This window comes from Delphinus delphis, chromosome 10 (genome assembly GCF_949987515.2).
Source record: "Delphinus delphis chromosome 10, mDelDel1.2, whole genome shotgun sequence".
Lineage (NCBI taxonomy): Eukaryota > Metazoa > Chordata > Mammalia > Artiodactyla > Delphinidae > Delphinus > Delphinus delphis.
Window position 1 is genome coordinate 72,849,354 of NC_082692.2, and position 23,255 is coordinate 72,872,608.

The 23,255-nt window shown below is 48.4% G+C and overlaps 1 non-coding gene across 1 annotated transcript; it reads right to left on the minus strand.

Moving 5' to 3' along the window:
• Positions 1-18,403: 18,403 nt before the first annotated feature.
• Positions 18,404-18,476, minus strand: TRNAC-GCA (transfer RNA cysteine (anticodon GCA)). The gene has a single exon. It is a non-coding gene; the product is annotated as a tRNA-Cys (tRNA).
• Positions 18,477-23,255: the final 4,779 nt, after the last annotated feature.

Consider the following 23,255-nt stretch of genomic DNA (forward strand, 5'->3'; position numbering starts at 1 on the left):
CACATAGCAATCTGACACGTATCTGAGTTGTTCTGCAGAAACTAAGACCCCCCTCGCAGGTGGAGGATGGTGACTACATGCTGAGCACAAGCACTCAGACCCCAGACAGGTTGGAACCAGAAGCTTGACGATTGGGATTCCTGAAGCATCACCTGTTACCTCACCACCAAATAGAAGAAAGTCTGTGAGCTGATCACACACCCTGCAGCCCTCACCCCTAACGTTGCCTTTAAAAACCCTTCCCTGAAAGCCATCAGGGAGTTCGGGTCCTTTGTTTGCTGCATGTTGGGTGAGCAGACCTGAGTGTGGTCTGGTTACAGCCCTACAGGGGAACACTGGGAAATGGTATGGAACAGGCGACTCAGGAACCAGGGAGCTGGAGTATTTAGGCATCTGCTGTCAGTGCCCTTGAGGACACTGGGATGGAGCAGGTGTTAGTTCCAGGGCATGTCAGGCCTGCTGTGTGACACAGGGTGGCCCCTAACAACTCAGAGAAAGCAGGTGCTGCCAGTTGAAAGTTGGGCAGTGGTGAGGGACAAGCGGATGGGAGCACACTCAGTAACCCTGGACAGAGTTTCCTGTTCCTTCTTGCCTTGTTTTTCCTCTTCTAGCTGACATAACCAGGCCAGGATCTGCTTCTGAGGAGGGTCTGTGGGCCGGCCATGCCTTCAGACCTCTTCTGGGAGCTTCTTTACGCCCAGGTCCCCATGCTTAGTATTGTCTTTCCTACTGCTCCAGCCCCATCGGTCAGTTAGAATCCTGATCCTGCTATGTCCAAGCTGTGTGACCTCAGGCAGATTTCTTAAGCTTTCTGGGCTTGGATTACTCATATAAAATGGGGCTAATGACATCTGATAAATGCTTTCAGGGTTATGAAACTGAAAAGAATAATGTGATAGACACGCAGCTAACATCACTGTCCCTCCTCCCATGAGGAATCTGGGTGTAAGCTTCCCCAAAGGTACTGAATGAAAGCAGGGCTGGCAAGCACTGCTCAGGGCAGGGTGGCCATTCAGAGGAAGACTGATTCAGCGGACATGCTAGACAGGGAGTCAGGAGCCCTGCGTATAGCTGTTGGCTGATTACAGCACCTGAGGCAGTTGTCCCAGCCCGAATGTTGTGGTCCGCACCCACTGATTCCTCATCTGAGCCCTGGGGAAGCTGACGGTGCAGCCTGAGGGCCCTTTGTCAGGCTTCCCACTGTATGACCTGGGACAGCTCCTCCACCTCTCTGTGCTTTTTCCTTTCTGAAAAATGGAGATAACATGGCCAAAGCTGAATGAGATCATCACAAAATCTAACACTTATTAAGTCCCTGCTGTATGCATGTTTATGTGACTGAATCATGAATCTCTTATCCCCATTCTGCGGAGGCCTCAACCGAGGCTCAGAAGAGGTACACTGTCCGGCTCCTCCCAGGCACTTGAGGGTCCACTCTCTGTACCCTGAGGCATCGCCCACCCCGCCCAGCACAGTACCTGGTCCCATCAACCAGCTCCCATTCCTGAGTGCTCACTAGCTGTCAGGCACTTTTTTTTTTTTAATGAAATATTTTCATTTCAAAAAGTTATGTATTGGCTTCCCTGGTGGCGCAGTGGTTAAGAATCCGCCTGCCAATTCAGGAGACACAGGTTCGAGCCCTGGTCCGGGAAGATCCCACATGCCGTGGAGCAGCTAAGCCTGTGCGCCACAACTACTGAAGCCCGCATGCCTAGAGCCCATGCGCCACAACAAGAGAAGCCACTGCAATGAGAAGCCCGCGCACCGCAACAAAGAGTAGCCCCGCTCACCGCAACTAGAGGAAGCCCGCGTGCAGCAATAAACACCCAACGCAGCCAAAAATAAATAAATAAAAATTCAAAAAAAAAAAGTTATGTATTGAAGGCATCCTAAAACTTTAAACTGGATCCTGGACATCTAAGCCTACGGAACAGACAAATAAATACGCAAATCTGCCCCACGCTCTGGGGCTAGCACTGGTTGTTGGACACTGGAGGGAGGGTGTCCTAGTGCAGAAGAGTCTCTGAAGTCATATAAGTATAGAATACTTTATAGTAGTAGGTCAGCATTAAATACTAGTCACTGAACTTTCATAAGTTGTCTCATAGACTGAAAAATTTGTGTACATCCAATGCATAGAGATAGTCCCTCCCCGGCTGGCCCAGCCTGTCAGTGTACAGACATGTGAGTGATGGGAGCTTCACAGCCCAGACAAGTCCGCAGGCCTTGTCTCCGAATCCTCCCAGAAACACTGCAGAGTCAGTACTATTAACACCCCCATTCTAGAAAAGAGGAAACTGAGGCTCAGCAGGGTGAGCTGACATCATGCTTGTGAATGACAGATCTAGGGCTTGAACTCAGTGCTACACAAGTAATCAGGCAGCATGAATGGACCAGTCCTGGATCCAGGCCAGCTAAGGAGGAGCCAGTGGTCTCAGCATGGAGGAGACACCCTCTCTGTCAGGATCTGAGACTTGGTGGCTGTCCTTGCCCAGAGAACACCCAGCAGCTGGGCTGGGTGTCTGCACTCCAGGAGGCTCCAGGCTTTGTGTTCCCCTGACTCAGGCTCAGGAGAGAGGCTGGGGCCAAGGTCTGACCTGAAGTGCCAGCTGGGCCAGCCAGGAAGGGGCAAAGCAGACTGTGGGCAAGGGCACCACCTCCCTGCGAAATCTGCCTCCTGCTGTCTCTGGAAGGCAGCTGCGCCGTTAGATCCTGGTTGAAGCCCTGGAAGAGGTTTATGGGTTTGTTACCACCTCTGTGAAGCCCTCCTGGACTGTCCTATGGGCCAAGCCCCTCCATTCTGCTCCTACTGTCACTTAAAGTACCCAGCTTGCCCTGAAATCATCTGTGGCCATTATACGGATTTTTAAGCTGCTCCCTCCTCATCCTGCCTTCTAGGAAACGCAGAACCCTGGGGCCGAGCTCGCCTCTTCTAGCCTGAGGGTGGAGCGGGAGGAGTGGGTAGGGGAGTGGTGGGTAGGGGTGGTGGTAACAGGAGCTGGCATGGGACCAGCGCACCCTGACCTCATCACATTCTTGGAGCCAGGGAGGGAGTGGGCCATCCCTCTTCCAGCCTCCCAGAGTCTGCTGCTGTGGCTTGTGGGTGGGCTTCCAGACAGGAGAAGGGCCTCAAGGACCCACTGTCTGCTTCCATTTGGGAAGGAGAGTAGCACAAACCTCAATTCAAGTCCCCACTCTGCCTTGTTATCTAAGCTATCTGAGCTCAGTTCCCGTCTATGAAATGGAGATAACAATGATACCTAATTCCTAGGGTTGCCTTGAGGATTAAATGAGATATTTTAATCTTTTGCATAGTTCCTGGGGCATTCTTTTTGCTCAGTAAATATTAGCTACCCGGAAAGCTAAAGTATTTAAAGACCAAGGGTTCCTTCCTTTGGCAGTGGGGGCACCCAGCACCAGAAGAGTCGGGAGAGGCAGGTAGCGGCCCAGCCCAGGCTCTGGAGACAGGGAGCAGCATGGTGCTGTCTGAGGGCTAGCAGAGCCAGTGGGTGAGGGTACAGGCTTTGTAGCCAGACTGTCTGGATTCAAATCCCAGCTCCACCTGTTACTGTAATGTTGGGCCAACCACTTAATAACCACTTCTGTGGATCTCAGTTTCCCCCTCTATAAAATGGGGGAAATAATACCAGCTTTCCAGGTTATCATAACAATTAAATAACTCCTACATAAAGCACTTAGAACACTGCCTGGAACACACTAAGTCTGGCCATTATTGTCTATATTATTTGAGTCTGTCCAGAGTCGTCCTCATCCATCCCCAGTCATAATAATAACTTCAACAGCCACAGTTAATTATCCTCTCGTTTATACACTCTCTCAACAAACCCATGACACCATTCTCACCTTCTAGGTGGGCACAGTGAGGCTCAGGAAGTCTGGGTAAGGTGCCCAAGATCACACTGGTAGAGACAGGATTTGAACTCAGGTCTCTGACTCCAGAGCCCACACACTTAGCCATTTACTAAGCTGCACTTTTATGGGAACTGCAGGGGGCTGGACACCCAACTCATCAACCCTCATAAACAAATAGACCTTGAGACAGTGGTCCAGCAAACACTGACTGTACTATTGTCCGGGTGCTGTGAGTGTTTAGAGAGAGGGTCCAGATGTAGCCTTGGCCCCAGGACCAGGTAGGACTTGGACTGGAGCATTAGGAGGGCTGCGGTTTCAGGTGGGAGCAAAGGTGTGGAGGAGGGGCCAGGCAGGGCACAGGTGGGGCCACAGCAAGAGGCGTGGCTGGGGATAAAGTCAGAGGCAGGGGAGGGGGCTGGCCAGCCTCCAAGTGGAGTTCCAGCACAAAGCAAAAGGCTGAGGCCCAGGGCAGCCTCAAAAGCCCTACTGTCCCTGCCCCTCAAAATCCCAGCATTGGAGACGCAAGGACAAAACAGATGCCCTGCTCAGACTCAGACTAGAACAGGGATCAAGGAGAATGGCCAGGGCGCCTCAGCCCCGCTTTCTGGGTTTGTTCTCTCGGCGTGAACACACCCAACATGGCAGCTGGCACCCAGGGCACACCCAGCGCATGCTCCCTGCCTTCCTCCCTGGCGCAGGAGATGGAGTGGAACCCGGTCCTGACACAGGACTCCCTCCAAAAACAAATCCAACCCACCATCAGCAACGAAGAATTTATTGGCGGTTTCTTAGGAATTTAAAAGGCAAGTTTCCTAGTAGAGCAAGACTTCCTGAAAATCCTACCTCCCATTGCAGCTCCTTCTCTAGGAGCTGTTTTCCTGAGGCCACAGCTTCACATCTCCTCTCCTCTGCAACTCCAGCCACTCCTCTCCTTGCCCTCAAAATCCCAGTTGGCCTGTAGCCTTCGCACATGTACACCGAGTGCCATTAGCAGGACAGGCTACATCGTTTTGCAGGGCCTGGTGTAAAATGAAAATGTAGGGTTCAGAGAGTATGGAGAATTTCAAGATGGTGACAGCAGAGTATTAAATTAAGTGCCTGGCCCTTCCAAGCACACAACCCTGTCGACTGCAAGGGCAGCACGCCCATGGAGCTGACGCTGGCCTTTAGTGTTTGCCCTGCATGGACTAGAACGTCAAGTTTCATGAATTTCAAAGCTAAAATCAGGGCCTTCCCTGGTGGCACTGTGGTTAAGAATCCCCCTGCCAATGCAGGGGACACAGGTTCGAGGCCTGGTCCGGGAAGATCCCACATGCCGCAGAGCAGCTAAGCCTGTGCACCACAACTACTGAGCCTGCGCTCTGGAGCCCACGAGCCACAACTACCGAAGCCAGTGAGCCACAACTCCCGAAGATTGCGCACCTAGAGCCCGTGCTCCGCAACAAGAGAAGACACCGCAATGAGAAGCCCAGGCGCAGCAACAAAGACCCAATGCAGCCAGAACTAAATAAATGAATTTATTTTAAAAAATAAATAAGTAAAAATAAAGCTAAAATCTGAGATTCCACCACCACCACCACCCCCACCAAAAGAAAATCATATTTCGAAGACGGCTGCTCTGGGCTATACCCAGCCCACTCTCAACTCTCAACTGCTCACTTTCCAGGCTGCGTTTATTCCCCCAGTAGAAAAGTTTGAGGTCTTATATTCGAACTGATGATACCTTTTGCAAAGTGCTTTCATATGTTCTTTACGAGAGAGAAGTTATCATCTCATTTTATGGTTAGGCAAACTGAGATTCAGAAACTCTGCACTCGAGAGCTGGCATCTTGCTGGCCAGTAGCATATGTGGCACCAAAACAATAGGCTCCAGACCCCCTCAGCCTGAAGCCATTTCCCCCGGAGAAAACATCTGGACACCATCTAAGGTGAATGAACAAATGCAAACCTCAACACCAAGGGAATTAATTTTATTTATATGGTAACCGCAATTGCTCGTGTTGAAACAGCCTCAGCCAACCCCAGACAAACACCAGGCCTGAATCAGACCTCCATCAGCAGAAGTGCTGATGGAAATGTGGGAAATGGCCCCATCCTTCCGACTCATAACACGCAGTGCTCCTGCAACCACAGACCGAAGAAGGAAAAAGGGGACCCAAGCTCCTATTCCAAAAGGGTATAGTAGGGCTATTTGTTTTGTTTTACTCCTCATTAAAACTTGAGAAATCTTTATTTTTTTAAGTGAACTTTTAATTTTGGAATCATTTTAGATTTACAGAAAAGGTGTAATGATAATGTGGAGAGTTCCTTCATCCAGTTCCCCATTATTAACGTTTTATTACCGTGTGAATTTGTCACAGCCAAGAAACGGACGCTGGCACTCAGCTATTAACTAAACTCCAGACTTGATTTGGGTTTCACCTGGAGTTTTCCACTAATGTCCTCTTTCTGTTCCAAGACTCAATCCAGGGAAGCACATGGCATTTACTTATCATGGCTCCCCTTTAGTCTGTGACAGTTTCTCCCTGTTTTTCAAGACATGGACAGTCTTGCGAATTCCCTGGTGGTCCAGTGGTTAGGACTCCACGCTTCCACTGCTGAGGGCCCGGGTTCAATCCCTGGTTGGGGAACTGAGATCCCGCAAGCTGCACTGCCAAAAAAAGACATGGATGGTCTTGAGGAGGAATGGCAGGTCTCCTGTCCAATGCCCACCAGTCTGTGTGGTTTTCTCCCCAGTACACCTGGGTTATAAGCTTTTAGAGAGAACACCACAGAGGTGAAGTGCCCTTCTCATCACATCCTATCAGGAGTCCATGGCACCGACATGACGCCGCTGGTGAGATTCACCTTGAGCTTGTGGTTAAGGTGGTGTCTGTCAGGCTTCTCTACTGTGAAGTTACTATTTTTTTCACTTTCCAAACTCTACTCTTTGGAAGTGAGTCTGTAAGTCTAAACCACCCTCAAGTGGGACAGGGCAGGAAACCTTGATATTTTTCATGTTAATTTAATTATCTTTTTTTTAAAAATCCTGGTTTAAAGTGCAAAAGATACCAAAGGATCCAAGGCAAAAATTTTCTCCCCATCTCTATCCCTGAAAGGAACAATGTTACCATTTCCTCACGAATCATTCCAGAGGTATTTTATATGCAGACAGGTAAATATACGTACTTTGCTCCACCCTTTTTACACAAAGGTAACACGCTGGCCACACTATTCTACACCCAAGCATAGTGAGACCTTGTAAAGCACACAAGTTGTCTGACATGATGGATGATTAAATAAATTACGTTACTGCAGAGCAAGGGCCTGGCCACAGCTACCAGCAGTTACACAGGTAAATAGTATCTGTTCTCATGAAAAGGTAATAGGTCAAATGAAAATAAAATCAAGCGCAGAGTACATCTGATTTCTATTGGTGAACGCTATCTTTCAGGAGGATAAATTTCAGAAGAGGTCACAGGAGACCAAATGCCTGAGATAAAACAGAAGGCTAGTGAGTATAATGTTTTGCTCTATATAAAAGGAAAATAAAAAGATGGGGCTGTGAGCTTTGGGGGAATGCCAACTCGAGGATCCCGAAGCCAGCCACTGGTGGATGGCAAGACCTTGTCACTCTTTTCCTAGTCAGGGAGGGAAGGGCTGTTTGACTTTCTAGAATCTGTCTGCCTGGATGGAGGGTGGTTGCAGTTAATTGCCTTGTGGAAATAAGAGTAGAGCAAACACCCCACCCAGGGTGGGGACGGGATGTAGATTCCTCAGGCCTGAACTGTCAGGCTCCAGGCCACACATGTGTGGATGCCCCACAGCCCAGCAATATCCACAGCCTGCAGGATGAAGTGCTGCCTTTCAGCCTGGTGCCTGTTCATTCATTCATTCATTCATTCATCCATTTACCCATTCAATCATTTATCCATTCTCCCATCCATCCACCCATCCACCCATCCATCTATCTATCATTCATCCATCCATCCATTCATCCATTCTCCTTCCTACTCGTTTGTTTCCTTTATTCACTCAGCATTTATTATGTGGCTGATCGTTTGCCAGATACAGGGATACAGCTGTGGCTGAGATGGACCCAGGCCCCTTCTCGTAGAGTGTACAGTCTGGTCCAGAACTAACCCAGTTTGGGGAGTGCATCAAAATCTTGGGCATTTTAGGATCACAGGGGACTTCCCTGGGGTTCCAGTTGTTGGGACTCCGCACTTCCGCTGCAGGGGGCACTGGTTCGATCCCTGGTCGGAGAACTAGGATCCTGCCTGCTGCGTGGTGCAGCCAAAAAAAAAAAAAAAAAAAAAAAATCACAGAAGAAGGAACTAAGCCGGCCTGTGGGGCAGAGCTGCTTCGTGGAGGAGGTGACAACTTGGCTCAGTGGGTGCTAGTCAGGCTTGGGAGGCCTGAAGGGAGAAAAGGGAAATTTCAGATGAAGGAACAAGAAAAGGCCCACAGACCGGTACTAGCACCCAGTAACCAAGCCCTTGCCTCAGTCTGGACCCTGTGCCAGGCTCTTAGCAGTCAGAACTTCACTTCAGCCCACAGGAGCCGTTTGATGGAGATAGTATGATCTCCATTTTTTCTAGCTTCATTGAGATGTTATTGCCATACAACATGTAAGTTTAAGGTGTCCAGTGTAATGAAGGATTACTACAGGAAGGTCAGTTAACACCCCCATCCTCTCACATAATTACCACTTTCTTGTGGTTATAACATTTAAGATCTACTCTCTTAACTTTCAAATATCTAATACAGTATTGTTAATTACAGCCACCATGCTGTGCATTAGGTCCCCAGAACTTACTCACCATAAGGCTGGAAACGTGTCCCCTTTGACCAACATCTCCCCATTTCCCTCACTCTCCAGCCCTAGCAACCACCAATCTACTTTCTATTTCAATGAGTTCAGCTTTTTACATTCCACATGCAAGTGAGAACATACAGTATTTGTCTCTGTCTGCCTTATTTCACTTATTATAATGCCTTCAAGGTCCATCCATATTGTTGCAAAAGGCAGGATTTCCTTTTGTTTTATGGCTGAATAATATCTTAATCCAGTCATCCACTGATGGCACTTAGATTGTTTCCATGTCTTGACTACTGTGAATAATGCTGCAGTGAACATGTGGGTACAGATATCTCTCCTAGAGAGTGATTGCATTTCTTCAGGACATATACCCGGAAGTGGGATTGCTGGATCATATGGTAGTTCTTATTTTAATTTTTTGACGAGACTCCATACTTTTCTCCAGAGTGGCTGCACCAGTTTACCTTCCCACCAACAGTGCACCAGAGTTCCCTTTTCTCCACATCTTTGCCAATACTTGTCATCTCTTTGACGATAGCCATTCTAATAGGTGTGAGGTGATATCTCATTGTGGTTTTGATTTGCATTTCTCTGATGATTAGTGATGGTGAGCATCTTTTCATGTACCTATTGGCCATTTGGATATCTTTTTTTTGAAAAGTGTATGATCTCCCTTTTAAAGATAAGGATGCTGAAGGACGGGGCTGCGGTTTACCTTCTTTTCTGTGTCTCTCCCTGGTGCCCAGTCCAAGGCCTGACATACAAAATGTGCTCAAGAATTGCAGATTGGCAGAATGGCATGGGCTGGAGACTGTATATTGGATGACCCCATTACTAGGGAACCATGAATATGTCCCTGAAACCCTCTGCCCATAGCTTCCTGGTCTGTAAAGCAGGGATACTTTCAAAATCAACATCTTTAGAGCACTTGTGTGCTGTGCTGGGAAAAGCAGTAAACAACGCAGAGTTCCTGGCTCCAGGAACTTCTGTGGAAGGATCTGAAAAGTTAGCAGGAAGTTATAATCCACCACAGCAAGATGATTTGCTCTGAGGGGGACATACAGGCACTGGGTGAGCACAGCTTGAGTTGCTATCAGAATTAATGAGATAATACACACTAACTAGAGAAGTTAGTGGCTTCCTATGTGCTTGGCACTGTGCTGAGTGTCTTACATGAACTAACTTGTTTAGTCATTACAATTCTACCAGGTCGGTATGATTATGATCAACACATGTACTAAGAGGAAGTTAGTGGAGGCTCAGAGAGGTCAGGTAACTTGCCCAAGGTCACACAGCTGGTGAATGGCAGAGCTGGAATCAGAGCCCAGGCTGTCTGGTCCTTGACCACAGACTCTCCTGGATCAAGGAGACTAGCAGGTAACACTGAATTTTCCTCTTCTGTCTCTCAGAAGATAGATAAGTTCATATCTACAGATCATGGAGCCAGGGGGCCCCAGGATTAGAGTAGTACCTCAAAAAAAAAAAAGGTCTATTTTTGGAACCTCAAATGAGGTCAAGGCCTGTCCCGAATCCCACGTTCTGAGCAGCGGGCCACATTCTGTCAGCTGGACTTCTCGAGGGTTTAGAGCAGAGAGAGGACTGGGAAGATGTTGGGTTGCAGCGTCCCAGAGCTCTGGCCTGATGTACAAACCAGCCTTGTTCCTTGGGCTTCAGGCCTTGCCATGAGGTACCTGCCGGGGCCCTGAAATTGGAACAGCCTTCATCCCTCACTGCTGCGGGGAAGTGCCTTTGAGGCCCCAAGTTGCAGTGACTGCAGAGTAGCTGGCCTTTCTCCATCTTTCAGGACTACTCCCCACTTTTCTTTCCGTGTCCACCCCAGCAATCTGAGCATTATTCATGCCTGAAATATCTCAGAAAGCCACAACAGCCCTGCCCTTCACCCAAATCCACACAGCCTCATGGCCTCTGTTCTTTAAAAGGTCATCTTCCTCCCTGCCTTTACCGATGGACCCCTCACCCCTGGGCCCTTCACACCTCACTGTTTCACTGCACAGGCACATGCCTGTCATTCCGTCCCCCATCAGGACTTTGACCCCAGACACCACCTTCCTTTCGGCCTCTGGGGCCCTGGGCTGCCGAGCTGGTCTGTCAGGTACCTGTGGGGATCTGCTAACATTTCCACTTCAGCCTGTCCTGGAGAAAGTACATGACATTGCGTAAGAGCCTCTCCCACCTGCTCTGAGGGGCCCAGAGGCGCGGGCCTCAGTCCTGGCCCTGCCCCTTTCCAAGACAGGGGGAGCCACACTCTTCGGGGGATGCCACTGTGTGTGTAGTCCCCAGAGTCCAGGCCCCCCCGGGCGGGATGGTCTCTGGTACGACTATAGCACACGCTCAGCACACACCCAGACCCCCTTCAGCTTACTTACACCAGTTACTTCCAGCTGCTGGCAGCCAAGCCCTTCTGCCTGATGACTTTCTGGTCACCTGCTCACTGGGTGAGTGCTTTTCATAAACTAACTTATTTAGTCATCGTAAGTCCACACTCTGCCTGTACATCTTAGTCCAAAAGGGCCTCGGACGAACAGCACCCCCTCCCCCAGTAGCCCTCCACCAATAACTGATGGTAAAGCCCCCAGCTCCTCCCCTTTCCTCGTCCCAGGAGCAGCCCCTCATTAACGCACCCTTTATGGGCTTCCTTCCTTGCCTGTCTCACCTCTCACCTCCCCTGCTAGTGCTTCGTGGGATCACTTCCCAGATAAATGTCTTGCATTTGAATCCTAGAATTGGGTTTGCTTGCAAGGAAACCCAAACTAAGACAACATCTAATTTCCAACCTTTATCGAGTGTTTTTGTGCCAAAGCACGGCGCTCAACACTTCACATGTCTTGATTCATTCAATCCGCCGACAGCCAGGGCTATGAGGTAGGGACCGTTATCATCTCCATTTCACAGATGCAGAAACTGACTCAGAGCTGGGGCTTGAAGCCAAGAGGCTCCTCCCGTGACCCTGTCCTGCAGCCAGCCTGAGTTGCTTTCGGTTCCTCAAACGACTCTACTCAGTCACCTCCTGCCCTCTGCCCTCTGGGGCACAGGGAGGTTAAATCACTTGGTCACAGCAAGTTAGAGGTTGAACCACATGGGTTCAAGAGCAGGCTTCCAGGCTGGGAGTCCTCACACTTCACCCCCATGGTAGACGGACAGTAGCCCCTCAAGAAGTCCACATCCGGACCCTGTGACTGTTACCTTCTATGGCAAAAGAGATTTTGCAGATGTGATTAAGTGAAGGATCTTGAGATAGAGAGATGATCCTGGATTATCCACATGGGCTCGATGTAATCACAACAGTCCTTATAAGAGGGTATCCTCCACCTGTGTCTTTCAGACAGAAGACAATGTGATGACAAACCAGAGGAACAGAGAGGAAGACATTTGAAAATGCTACACTGCTCCCTTTGAAGATGGAAGCCAAGAGATGCAGGTGGCCTCTGGAAGCTGAAAAAGGCAAGGAAACAGATTCTTCCCTGGAGCCTCCAGAAGGAACCAGCCCTGTCATCACTTTGACCTTAGCCCAGTGAAACTGACTTTGGACTTGTGGCCTCCAGAACTGAGAGAGAATACACTTGTGTTGATTTAAGCCATTACATTTATGGTGATTTGTCACAGTAGCCACAGGAAACTAATGCAACTACTGAACCAGCCCGTCCCCTACCAACTGCTCCGATGTAGCATGGTTCCCGAGAACAGCTGACACCTGGTGGGCACATCATCAAGCAACGGGCAATGGCAACCCATCGCAGGGGGTGCCTGGGGCTGGGAGCACACAGAAGGGCCCGTCTGGTCTGAAGGGTCAGGGAAGACTTCCTGAGTGCCAGCTTGCTTCAGCCTAGGCTGGGAGGAAAGGGAAAGGGCGGGTGCTGAACAGAAGAGGAGCGAGTGCAAAGGCCAGGAGGTGAGAGAAAGCTTAATCATTTGAGGAACTGAAATGATTCCATGTGGCCAGAGCTTGAGGGAGAAATGGTAGAAGCCGTGTGGTGCAATGGTTAGGAGGGCGGGCTCCGTAGGTGCTTGCGTGTGAGGCCATGCCTTGCTGTCTCCCAACTGTGCAATTTGGGGGTAACTTGGCCTCTCTGTGCCTCAGTTTCCCCACCTGCCTGATGGTATTTTTTGTGTGTATGTTCCTATTTTCTTTATCTTTATTAAAAAATTTTTTATACAATTTTTTTTGGCTGCATCGGGTCGTTGAGGCATGCGGGATCTTTTATTGTGGTGCGCAGTCCCTTCGTTGTGGCGCTCGGGCTTTTTCTTTAGTTGTGGCACTTGGGCTTCTCTCTAGTTGTGGTGTGCAGGTTTTCTCTTCTCTAGTTGTGGCACGTGGGCTCTGTAGTTTGTGGCACATGGGCTCTCTCGTTGAGGCTGCAAACTCTGTAGTTGTGGCACGTGGGTTTAGTTGCCCCGCAGCATGTGGGATCTTAGTTCCCTGACCAGGGATCGAACCTGCGTCCCCTGCATTGGAAGGTGGATTCTTTAACACTGGACCACCAGGGAAGTCTCTATTTTTATACAAATTTTATTTTTTAATTTTATTTATTTATTTTATTTATTTTATTTTTGGCTGTGTTGGGTCTTTGTTGCTGCACTTGGGCTTTCTCTGGTTGCGGTGAGCGGGGGCTACTCTTCGTTGCGGTGCGTGGGCTTCTCATTGGGGTGGCTTCTCTTGTTGCGGAGCATGAGCTCTAGGCACGTGGGCTTCAGTAGTTGTGGCACGTGGGCTCAGTAGTTGCGGTGCGCGGGCTGTAGGGCACAGGCACAGTAGTTGTGGCGCACAGGCTTAGTTGCTTTGCGGCATGTGGGATCTCCCCGGACCAGGGACTGAACCCGCGTCCCCTGCATTGGAAGGCGGATTCTTAACCACGGCGCCACCACGGAAGCCCTTTCTACTAATTTTAAAGTCTACTTTCCATTTACAGTTACTACAAAATATTGGCTGTATTCCTCGTGTTGTACGATACATCTCTGAGCCGCTCTTACAGCCGATAGTTTGTACCTCCCACTTCCCCACTCCTATACGGCCCCTCCCACCCCACCTGATGGCATTTAACTCACAGAGTTCTGTGAGATTTAAATACATCTACAGGACTTGGAACAGTGTCTGGCAGAGGCGGGGCTCAGTCCTCGATGCCTCCCCATATCAACAGTGAGGTGGCTGCCTGCACCCCCCAGGCGGGGTGAACGTACAGTCCAGGGCTGCGCATGGGGTGGCCCACGTCCCTCAGACTGTGAGAGCAGGTCAGGCTCAGCGGAGCCAACTAGCATCAGCCCTGGACTTCTGCTGGAAGTTCTGGGAAAGAGGAGCTCTCTCCGGGTTGGGGCTGCCGAGGAGGTGAACCTGGCGCAGCTGGAGGGCGGCTTCATCACCACATGGGGAGGCCTGCCTGAGCAGGAAGCCAGCAGAGGGGAAGGCAGAGCCCTGAGGGAGAGAGGTGGATCTTGAAGGTGTCACCTAGGCCCCTGGATCCAGACGCGTCTGAACCACCCCCTTGGACTGTCTGGTTACAGGGACAATCATTTCTCTTTTTGCTTTCAGACTTTCAGCTGGGTTTCAGTCACCTGCAACCAGGCGAGTCCTGACTGACTGGTGTGTGCTCAGAAAACGTGCACAGACTGTGACTGAGTGAGCCCTCTGAGTGGGAAGGGCCTCGCTGCCCTGTAGGACCATCCAGACTTGGAGGGATTCTGCATTTGGCCTGGGAAAGCACCCTCTCCATTCTCCGCCCCCCTGCAGGGCCTGGCATCCGAATCTAGGTTCCTTCCAAAGGAGGATGAGGCTTGGCTCAGGGCAGGTGTGCAGCTGGCTGAATCGTAGTTTTCCTCTACCTGAAGCAAACCTCCCTCAACAGGGAAGGTCTCAGGTTCTGCTTGGAGCTGGGAAATGGGAAAGGCGGTTGAGTGCTAAAGTCCTGGAATGAACAGCGCACGGGGTAAGATGAATGCTTTTATCATTTCCATTTTACAAATGAAGACACTGAGGCAAAGTTACCTGTCCTCAAAGCTGGGGCTCACCAAACAGAGCTCAGAACTCTTTCTTGCCCCAAGACATTGCTTCATCCTCCTTAGCCATTTTCTTTCTGGTGGTCTGCAAATTTTTTCGGGCTTTCTTGCCCTTTCAAGTCCGGATACTCGAATTCCTTATAATTACTCATGCCTTGCTCTTAGGTCACAAAGAAGAATGTTTGGCCATACCTGGGTCTGTGTCTCTGCTCTATGCTGTACAAGCTGTGTGTCTTCGGGGAGGGGGAAGGGTAAGCTGGGACGAAGTGAGAGAGTGGCATGGACATATATACACTACCAAATGTAAAATAGATAGCTAGTGGGAAGCAGCTGCATGGCACAGGGAGATCAGCTCGGTGCTCTGTGACCACCTAGAGGGGTGGGATAGGAAGGGTGGGAGGGAGATGCAAGAGGGAGGAGATATGGGGATATATGTATACGTATAGCGGATCCACTTTGTTATACAGCAGCAACTAACACAACAATGTAAAGCAATTATACTCCAATAAGGATGTTAAAAAAAAAAAAGCTGTGTGTTTTTGGGCCAATGTCTTCACCTCTCTGGGCCTTGGCTCCTTCAGCCATGGCAGTGGAGATGGCAAAACCTACTCTCAGCCTTTTAATGAGGACTGAGTTAATACATGTAAAATGCTTAAAACAATGAAGACCTTTTGAAGTGCTCAATAAATGGCAGCTTTTATCATTCATTTCCTTCAGGAACTATATTGTGTAGTATTTCTTGAAATAAAATAGAGAAAAATGTCGCCCAAATAAGTAAATAACACAGCTTTGAAAACTGCAATATCACCTATTTTTCTCTTTTTGCTTTTTAATTTTGCAGCCTTTATCCATGTTGGCAGAGAAGCAGCAAGAGGATGGGGTTGGGGGGAGGGCTGGTGCCTCCTGCTTCTGACCACGGCAGGCGAGCTAGTATCAGGTCACCCCTCCTGTCGAGAGCACCTAGAAATGATTGAGAAAGACAAGGGAGTTGTAACTGGGGAGTTGCTTTTCTCCTCAAGGAGTGTACTGACTGGGGCAGCTGAGAGGCTGAGAAGCTGGCAGGGCTTTGGTGTCTCAAGGTCTGGGGGAACGAAAATTGGAGTGAGGACTGACCCATGGTGGCGGTTCCTTAATAAAACCCCAGGCTTGAGGTGAGACTCTAATAACTGTGATTAATGCATTCAAAAAATTAGATAAGAATTTCAGCAGGAAACTAGAAACTATAAAAAATAATTAAATGGAAGTCCCAGAACTGGAAAATATAATACTGCAATTAAAATTTGTAGTTGTTGGATCACAGGTTCCAAGCCACTGCCTAGGTTCCGGTCCTAGCCTCAGCCTTTACTATTTACAGTGCTGGTCCTTGTTTTTCTTTTACTGAGAAGCAGCTTTGGATGGTCTTCTGGACACTGACGGTGATGATGATGATAATGAAAATGATGGCAGCTACCACTTCCTGATCACCTGCTATGCTCCGCCCTCATTACCCACGTGATTTTGCAAGTGTGAGGTAGGTATTATTATTATTCCTGCATAACTCATCAGTGCAGAATGGGAATTTGAACCTGGGTCTGAGTCCAGAATCTCTGCCATGCCTGGACTTCCCATGGTTTCCTGGGAGGCAGTGTGGTGCTATGGCCCAGAGCATGCGCCCTGGAGTCAGACCTATTAACAGGATGCTTGCTTAACCTCTCTGGGACTCAGTTCCTACTTCATGGAGTTGTGTAAGGATTAAACGTGGCAATAGATGTGTGCTCAGCACCAGATGTCATGATTATCATTGTTGTTACTAGAGTTTTGCATTCTAGAAAGCCATCTGGTCCAGTGGACTCCCTCTGGTCCTAACCAACTTGGGATCACATGGCTGGTCAACCATTGAGGCCAACAGAGGTGCAAACCTCTCACACTTGGAGAACGGGGGACCTTCAGAGACCTCGTTAAGCTTGGTCAGCCATGTTCTGATTGTTCTCTTGTTACTTCTCAGTGAGTTTCTGTAGCCAAGAGCTTTCCCAGTTAGGCTCCAGTGATACTGAGGAGAATGCTGTGGTTACCGCCTTCCCCTCCCCTCCCCTCTCCTCACTGTTAAAGATCTACATGGAGCTTTTGGACAGAGGACTGACCTCCAGCTATTTTGGAAGGGCCTATCTTCTATCAGGGCTGATTCTGGTCTGAGCTGAGAGTGTATTTACTGGCCAAAGTCTGCTCCAAACTAAACATGCCATCACATTCCTCGCAGCCTGTAACCTCCATGGGGAGAAGCTGGGGGCCATAGTGGAGCGAAGAAACCTTATCTGATTCCATTTCAGCAGGATTCCGCTTCACTTGGTGGGGGACATGGGGGAGAGAAAGGAACAGATAGTCTTAAAATGAGCTGAATTAAAGATCACATTTGATGCATTTTCTGCAATGATAGGTAGAGGAGACCAGGAGATTTACAAGTGAAAAAGCACACATTTTAATGTGGGTGTGCCTTTGCTTTTTTCTACTCATAAACTTAAAAAAGACTTGTTTTTTTTTCTTTCCTTTCTTCCTTCCTTCCTCCCTTCTTCCCTCCCTCCCTCCCTCCCTTCCTTCCCTTCCTCCCTCCCTACCTCTTTTCTTTTCTCTCTTCTCTTCTTTGTCATGATATACTTACAGTAAACGGCACGCACGTATTTGAAGTGCATAATGTGATGTTTTTACACACCCACCCACACATATACATAAACACACACACAAATATATATTCATGATACCATTATTATGATCAAAATGAGGAATATATCCATCACTCCACAAAGTTTCCTCATACTTTTTTGTAATCTCTCCCTCCCATCCCTCCCCACTTACCCCCTACATCCCCAGACACTCACTGATCTGCTGTCCAGTCACTATAAATAGCTTGCATTTTTTAGAGTTTTACACAAATGAAATCACACAGTATGTATTCTTTTTTTGCCTGGCTCCTTTCACTGAGCATAATAATTTTGAGATTCGTCTGTGTTGCTGTGTGTGGCAGTAGGTCCTTACTTTTTGTTGCTGAGTACTGACTAGTTCATTTTACGGATGCACCACAGTATGTTCATCCATTCACCTGTTAAATGGACCTTTGGATGTTTCCAGTTTTGGGTAATTACAAATAAAGCTGGTACAAACATCCAAGGACAAGTCCTCTTATAGACACATGCTTTTATTTCCTTTGGGTAAATTACCTAGGAGTGGAATGGCTGGATCATACGTTTAACTTTTGAAGAAACCGCTCTCCAAAATGGCTTTACTCTTTTACATTCCCACCAACAGTGCATGTTTCAGAACATTTAAGGAAGAAAGAAAGTCGTTAAGGTAAAAAGTAAAACTTCTTATAATTCTACCTCCTAGTGATTGGCCTGCTTAACTGTTTCCTATAAATCCTTCCAAGGTTTCTTTGTTGTTGTTTTTTTTATGCACATACAGAGCCAGACTGAGACACAGAGGTGCCCTGGGCAGGCTTATAATTTGGCATCCCCTCAACTTGATATTTTAAAAACAGTGGTTCAAAATTTACTTAGGCAAGATGTGGAGAAACTGATTTTCTGTTAATAAAATAGATCATTCCTCTTTCTTTTTGAAACAAAGAATTTATTACGTACACAGAATGAAATCTGACCTTTTAACTTACTTGGAATTGTCCTGGAATTGCAGTCGTCCAAGCAGTCAGTTTCTTTTTTTTTTGGCCGCGCCACGTGGCACGTGGGATCTTACTTCCCTGACCAGGGATCGAACCTGTGTCCCCTGCATTGCAAGCACGGAGTCTTAACCACTGGACCACCAGGGAAGTCTAAGCAGTCAGTTTCTTGGGGGCTGTATTATGGGCTAAGATTCAGGTGACGCACTAACAGATCACTAGGTCTTGGGGAGGCACACATCTCTGACCAAGGATTAAGCTGACAGACCACGGACCTGAGAGGATCGTCGCCTAGCTGAGCTGGACTCTGGCACGGTGGCACAGCCTAGAGTTGCTCCTAGTGCCGAAGAAGGGAATGTTCTAGTCTCCCCCAGAGGAGGCTATTTCCCTCTGAGCACTGGTTACCACAGGTCTGTCCCGCGTGGAAACCTGAGTTAACTGGCACTGTGTTTTGATCTAGTTCAGTGCTGTTGGGGTTCCCCTTCTAGACTAGCACCCTAATAGGCTGCCTGGCTGATCAACTCTGTGCATATATTAACGTGTTTTTTTTTTAATGTGTGTACAAATTGAATCATACAAATTCATTTTGATCTGTAACTTGCTTTTCTTTTTCCCCACGTAGCAATAAGTTCTGAGATCCTTTTACATCAGCCTATGTAGGTCCATCACATCCTTTTGTAAAATGTGGCAAGGTGGTCCACCAGATGGACGTACTGTAATGTGGGACTTGGCAACTTTCATGAGCACAGGAATCGCCTTGGGGATCTTGTTAAACTGCAGCTTTGGATTCAGCAGGTCCAGGGTGGTACCTGAGGTTCTGCACACCCCCCCGGTACTGCCCCAGCTGCTGGCGGGACCACACGGAGGAGCAAGGCTACAGTGCATATGAGGGACCCACCAGTAAGGGGCCTGTGGCTGTTACAGACAGTGCAGTAAACACCCTTGAATATCCAAAAGGAGCCCTAGAGAAGGCTTTAGAGTCAGAAGACACAACGTTGAGCTCTGACCCTCTAGCTAACCACGTGGCCTGGAGCCTCCTTCCCGGCAATTCAGTGCCTCCACTCTCTTAGACCCTAGGGATAAATAGTCCCTGTCCTTGAGTGCTCTGAGAGTAATACTACTAATCCTGGCCCGCGGAGCAGTGGGGGCGGAGGGAGTGGATGAGATAAGGATGGAAAAGGGCTTTGTCAGCTGTCCAGCCATCCACAAAGGGGCAGTTCTGTTCCAGTTGGAAGACAGACTGGGCTTGCCAGGTGAGCAGCGGCTAGACAGGGTTTTCTTTAGCTGAAAAGTGCCCTGTGGCATTTGTCTGCACTTTAAAAAAACAAACCAGACCTACACATAAATCTGCCAAAGAAGCCAAAGCCAGACTGTGTGGGGAAGAGGGCCCAGTCATTTGCAAACTAATTTTTCTTTTTTCTTTTTTTTTGGTGATTCCAGCAAGTCTGGGGTGCAGTATGGGGCAGTGAGCTCCACCTTGGGCTGGGAAGGGAAGGCCTCGAGTGAGGAAGCCAAGGTCCTCAGCAGACCCTGACTCCCGCACCTGCTGAATGAACAACACAGATGTCCAGCGGATAGTGGCCACTGCCTTCATTCCTTTGCCATCGCTGGACAAACTGTGCTCCTGGAAGTCAGGGCTGTGGGCTCTGAGAGCCTGATGAGCTTAGAGACTCAGAACTGGCCTCTGGAGTTGGTGAGACCAGGGTTTGAATCCAGAATCTGACACCTCATTCCCAAGGGACTCTGAGAAAGTGAACTGATTTTTTTTTTGCAGCCTCAATTTCGCTACTTGTAATATTGGGCTGATAACAATAGCACCAAGCTCACAGTGTTTTTGAGACGATTAGAAAAGATAACTCACGGACGTGCTTAGCTTAGTATCTAGCACTAGGAAGTGGCCAGTTACTACAGCTGTAGGATCAAAGGAGAGAATAGAGCTAAAACCACAGTCATGTAGCCCATTGTGTGAATCCAGTAAAGAATGGCTTTCGTGATCGCTGCTCTGCCCATTTTGATTTCCACCTTAGGAGGTGGGTGAGTGGGGTGAAGATCTGTGCCTTCTCCCAGCAGCTGCCTCACCTAATCTCAGGGCAGGGCTGGCTAGTGGGGCCCCGGAACACTGCTGCTGCCTTTTGCCACCTTTTTTGGGGGAAGGCCAGATCTCCCAGCAGCCCTCCCCGCTCTCCCCACCAGAGTGGGCTTCCTTCCAGCACCCCACTCACATGGTCCCAGGACCTTTGCAGTCGGGGCTGGCAGTGGAGCGTGAACCCTCCCACTTCTCCAGGGAGCTGCGAAGAGAACCAGTTCCTCTTTCTCTAGGGGGTGGAGACAGAGCAAATATTCTCGTTTACATTTTGCTCTCTTTCTTTCTGGCAGGGTGTGGACATTGGTGTAAAATTACAGCTGAGAAGGACCCTGCCCTGGGGGAAAGATGCATCTGGGGAGAACAGAAATTTATTTTGCAAGTCCTGGTTCTTCATCTTCGCCTCTGTTCCCTTTGGAAAGCAGGCTTCTAAACCTGGAACTTTCAGTCTTCCTCTTTGATGTCCACTCACATTGTCACATAATCATGACAATAATAGGAGTATCAGCTCTCTCAGCTGACATGTACATGCTAAGTGCTATACATCTAGCTTCCCATTTGTCAGAAACTCCTAGGAGGTACATTGTTAATGTAGATTACAGGTAAGGAAATAAAGTCAGGGGCAGCTGCAGGTCTCTGCTCTTAATCATGACTATTGCCTTTCTTAGTCTTTACTTAGTATCCAGTCTCTGTCACTCTGTGACCTTAGGCATATGACTACTCCTCTCAGCCTCAGTTTCCTTACCTGTAAAATGGGGATAATAACAACACCTCCTGGAGTTGTTGTGATGATTAAATGAGAATAACACTACTTAAGAAGCAGAAGCTTCTGTTATTATTATTACTATTACAACTATACTACCACTATTATTATTACACATCTTTTTTTTTTTTAATTTATTTGGTTGCATTTGGTCTTAGTTGTGGCAGGCAGACTCCTTAGTTGTGGCTCACCGGCTCCTTAGTTGTGGTACGTGAACTCCTTGTTACGTACGGTGTGCACGTGGGATCTAGCTCCCAGACCAGGGATGGAAACTGGGAAGCTCCCTTTTACTTTTTAAAGGGTACTTAATAACTCTTTGGTGTCATTAGAACATTTAAAGTTACAGTGTGGCTCTCATCATACTTATGTTGGACAGTGCAGGCTCTGTTAGGTCTTAAAACCCTTGCATCTTGCAAGGGGACAGAGATGACAGTTGCCCTCCTTCAGCAAGTGAAAACAGCAAGTAAACTTCAGCATAAAACAAGCATTGGGACCACACAAGCTGTGAGGGTGAGGGGACTGGGGGATGGGCACGCTTTTTCCAAGTTGGAGGGGAGAGATGAGAGCACTGCCTGAGCAAAGGCCTGGAGGTGGGATTGGAGGAACTTCTGCACGCTTGCCTGGGTAGAAGAGCTCCCTCCAATCCTACTCCCATGGGCTGACCTGGCAAATCGCACAACTTTGAGAAGCAGGCTCACAGTGCTCCAACCTTCCACCCGATGTTCATCTTCAGGTACAGGTAGACTCTTCCTTGTGGATGTCTGTGAATTTGCTGTTGTCTTGTCAGGTCCATCCTGACATGTAGGGGTTACTGCTCGACTTATGTTTTCTTTGTCAGTTCCTTCTGACTGGGATCTCGCGGGGCTGGAACAGATTGGTGTCAACATCTGTGGGTAACAGACATGGAGAGGAGCCTTGGCTTCTTACAGAGACAGACTGGAGTCTGGGAAAATGCAGCTAATTCTAGATTTTTCAGCGTCTGGTTGAGAAGTCTCTGTTAATTTTGCCCAGTTTTCAGTTACATTTATTGAGCGCTGATGGTATTCCAGGCACTCTGCTAAGAGTTTTGCTTGCATTATTTAATAACCCCAGGAGTTGATGTGTTGGCTCCATTTCCCGGATGAGAAAACACGCTTGCTGAGGTTATTTGTTCGAGGTCATCGAGCCAGGATAGCCAGAATTCACACCGAAAGCCTGAGCCTTTCGCTTCCCTATACTCTTCCATTCTGGATGGTTCTACCAAGAAGAGATCAAAGAAGCCTAGGAAAAAAATTTAGAAAACAGATTGGGTGTTTGAAGTGAAGGCCTTGTCAGCAAAACTGTGGAATGCATTGGCTAAAACGCTCCCTGCAGAAATGCCTGCCCTGAGTTGTTCAGCCCTCATCTTTTATCACATATTGATAAAGAGCCATTTGAAGACCTTGTCTGCTTCCTCTCCTTGTCACCAAAGCCACTGACCACCCCCCTCCACCAAGGTTGCTGAATCCCCTTCACTCCCCATAAACTGCTTCCTAGGGAACTCTTAAGTGTCTTCTGATTGACTGGAGAGAATCACCAGCTTCATCCTAAGACAGGGATGTCTCAGCTCAGAGTGAAGTGGACTGGATATTTAGATGCAGAACTTATTTAGTTATGTGTGTCAAGACCTGGTGAAAACAGAAATATCTCATAAGAAAGGAGAACCTTAGTACATTATCAGCTGCTGAGTGAGCTGAGTTGATCACATTAGCTCCAGTCTCACCTAGCAGGGAGGAGGTCCCCTTCGGAGTGAGACGCTGGCTGATAAGTTTTGATGGATGCCTTTGGATGGAGGAAAGCATGAGGAACCAGAAGCCTTGGGCATGGGGTAAGTAAGATTACCTAAACTGCCTCTAGTGAATCTGTTGGTCAGATTGTGTGGACAAAGGCAAGGCCCAGGCTGGGAACAGCATGGGGTCTTTGAGGCATAGTACAGACTTTGGTGTTAAACCCAGGTACAAGTCCAGCTTTGTCTAGTGCTTATCAGCTGACCTCCAGCACGTGTCTTCACTTAACCACTAAGGAGGGGAATGAGACTTCAGATACTTACTGATCCCAACAATGG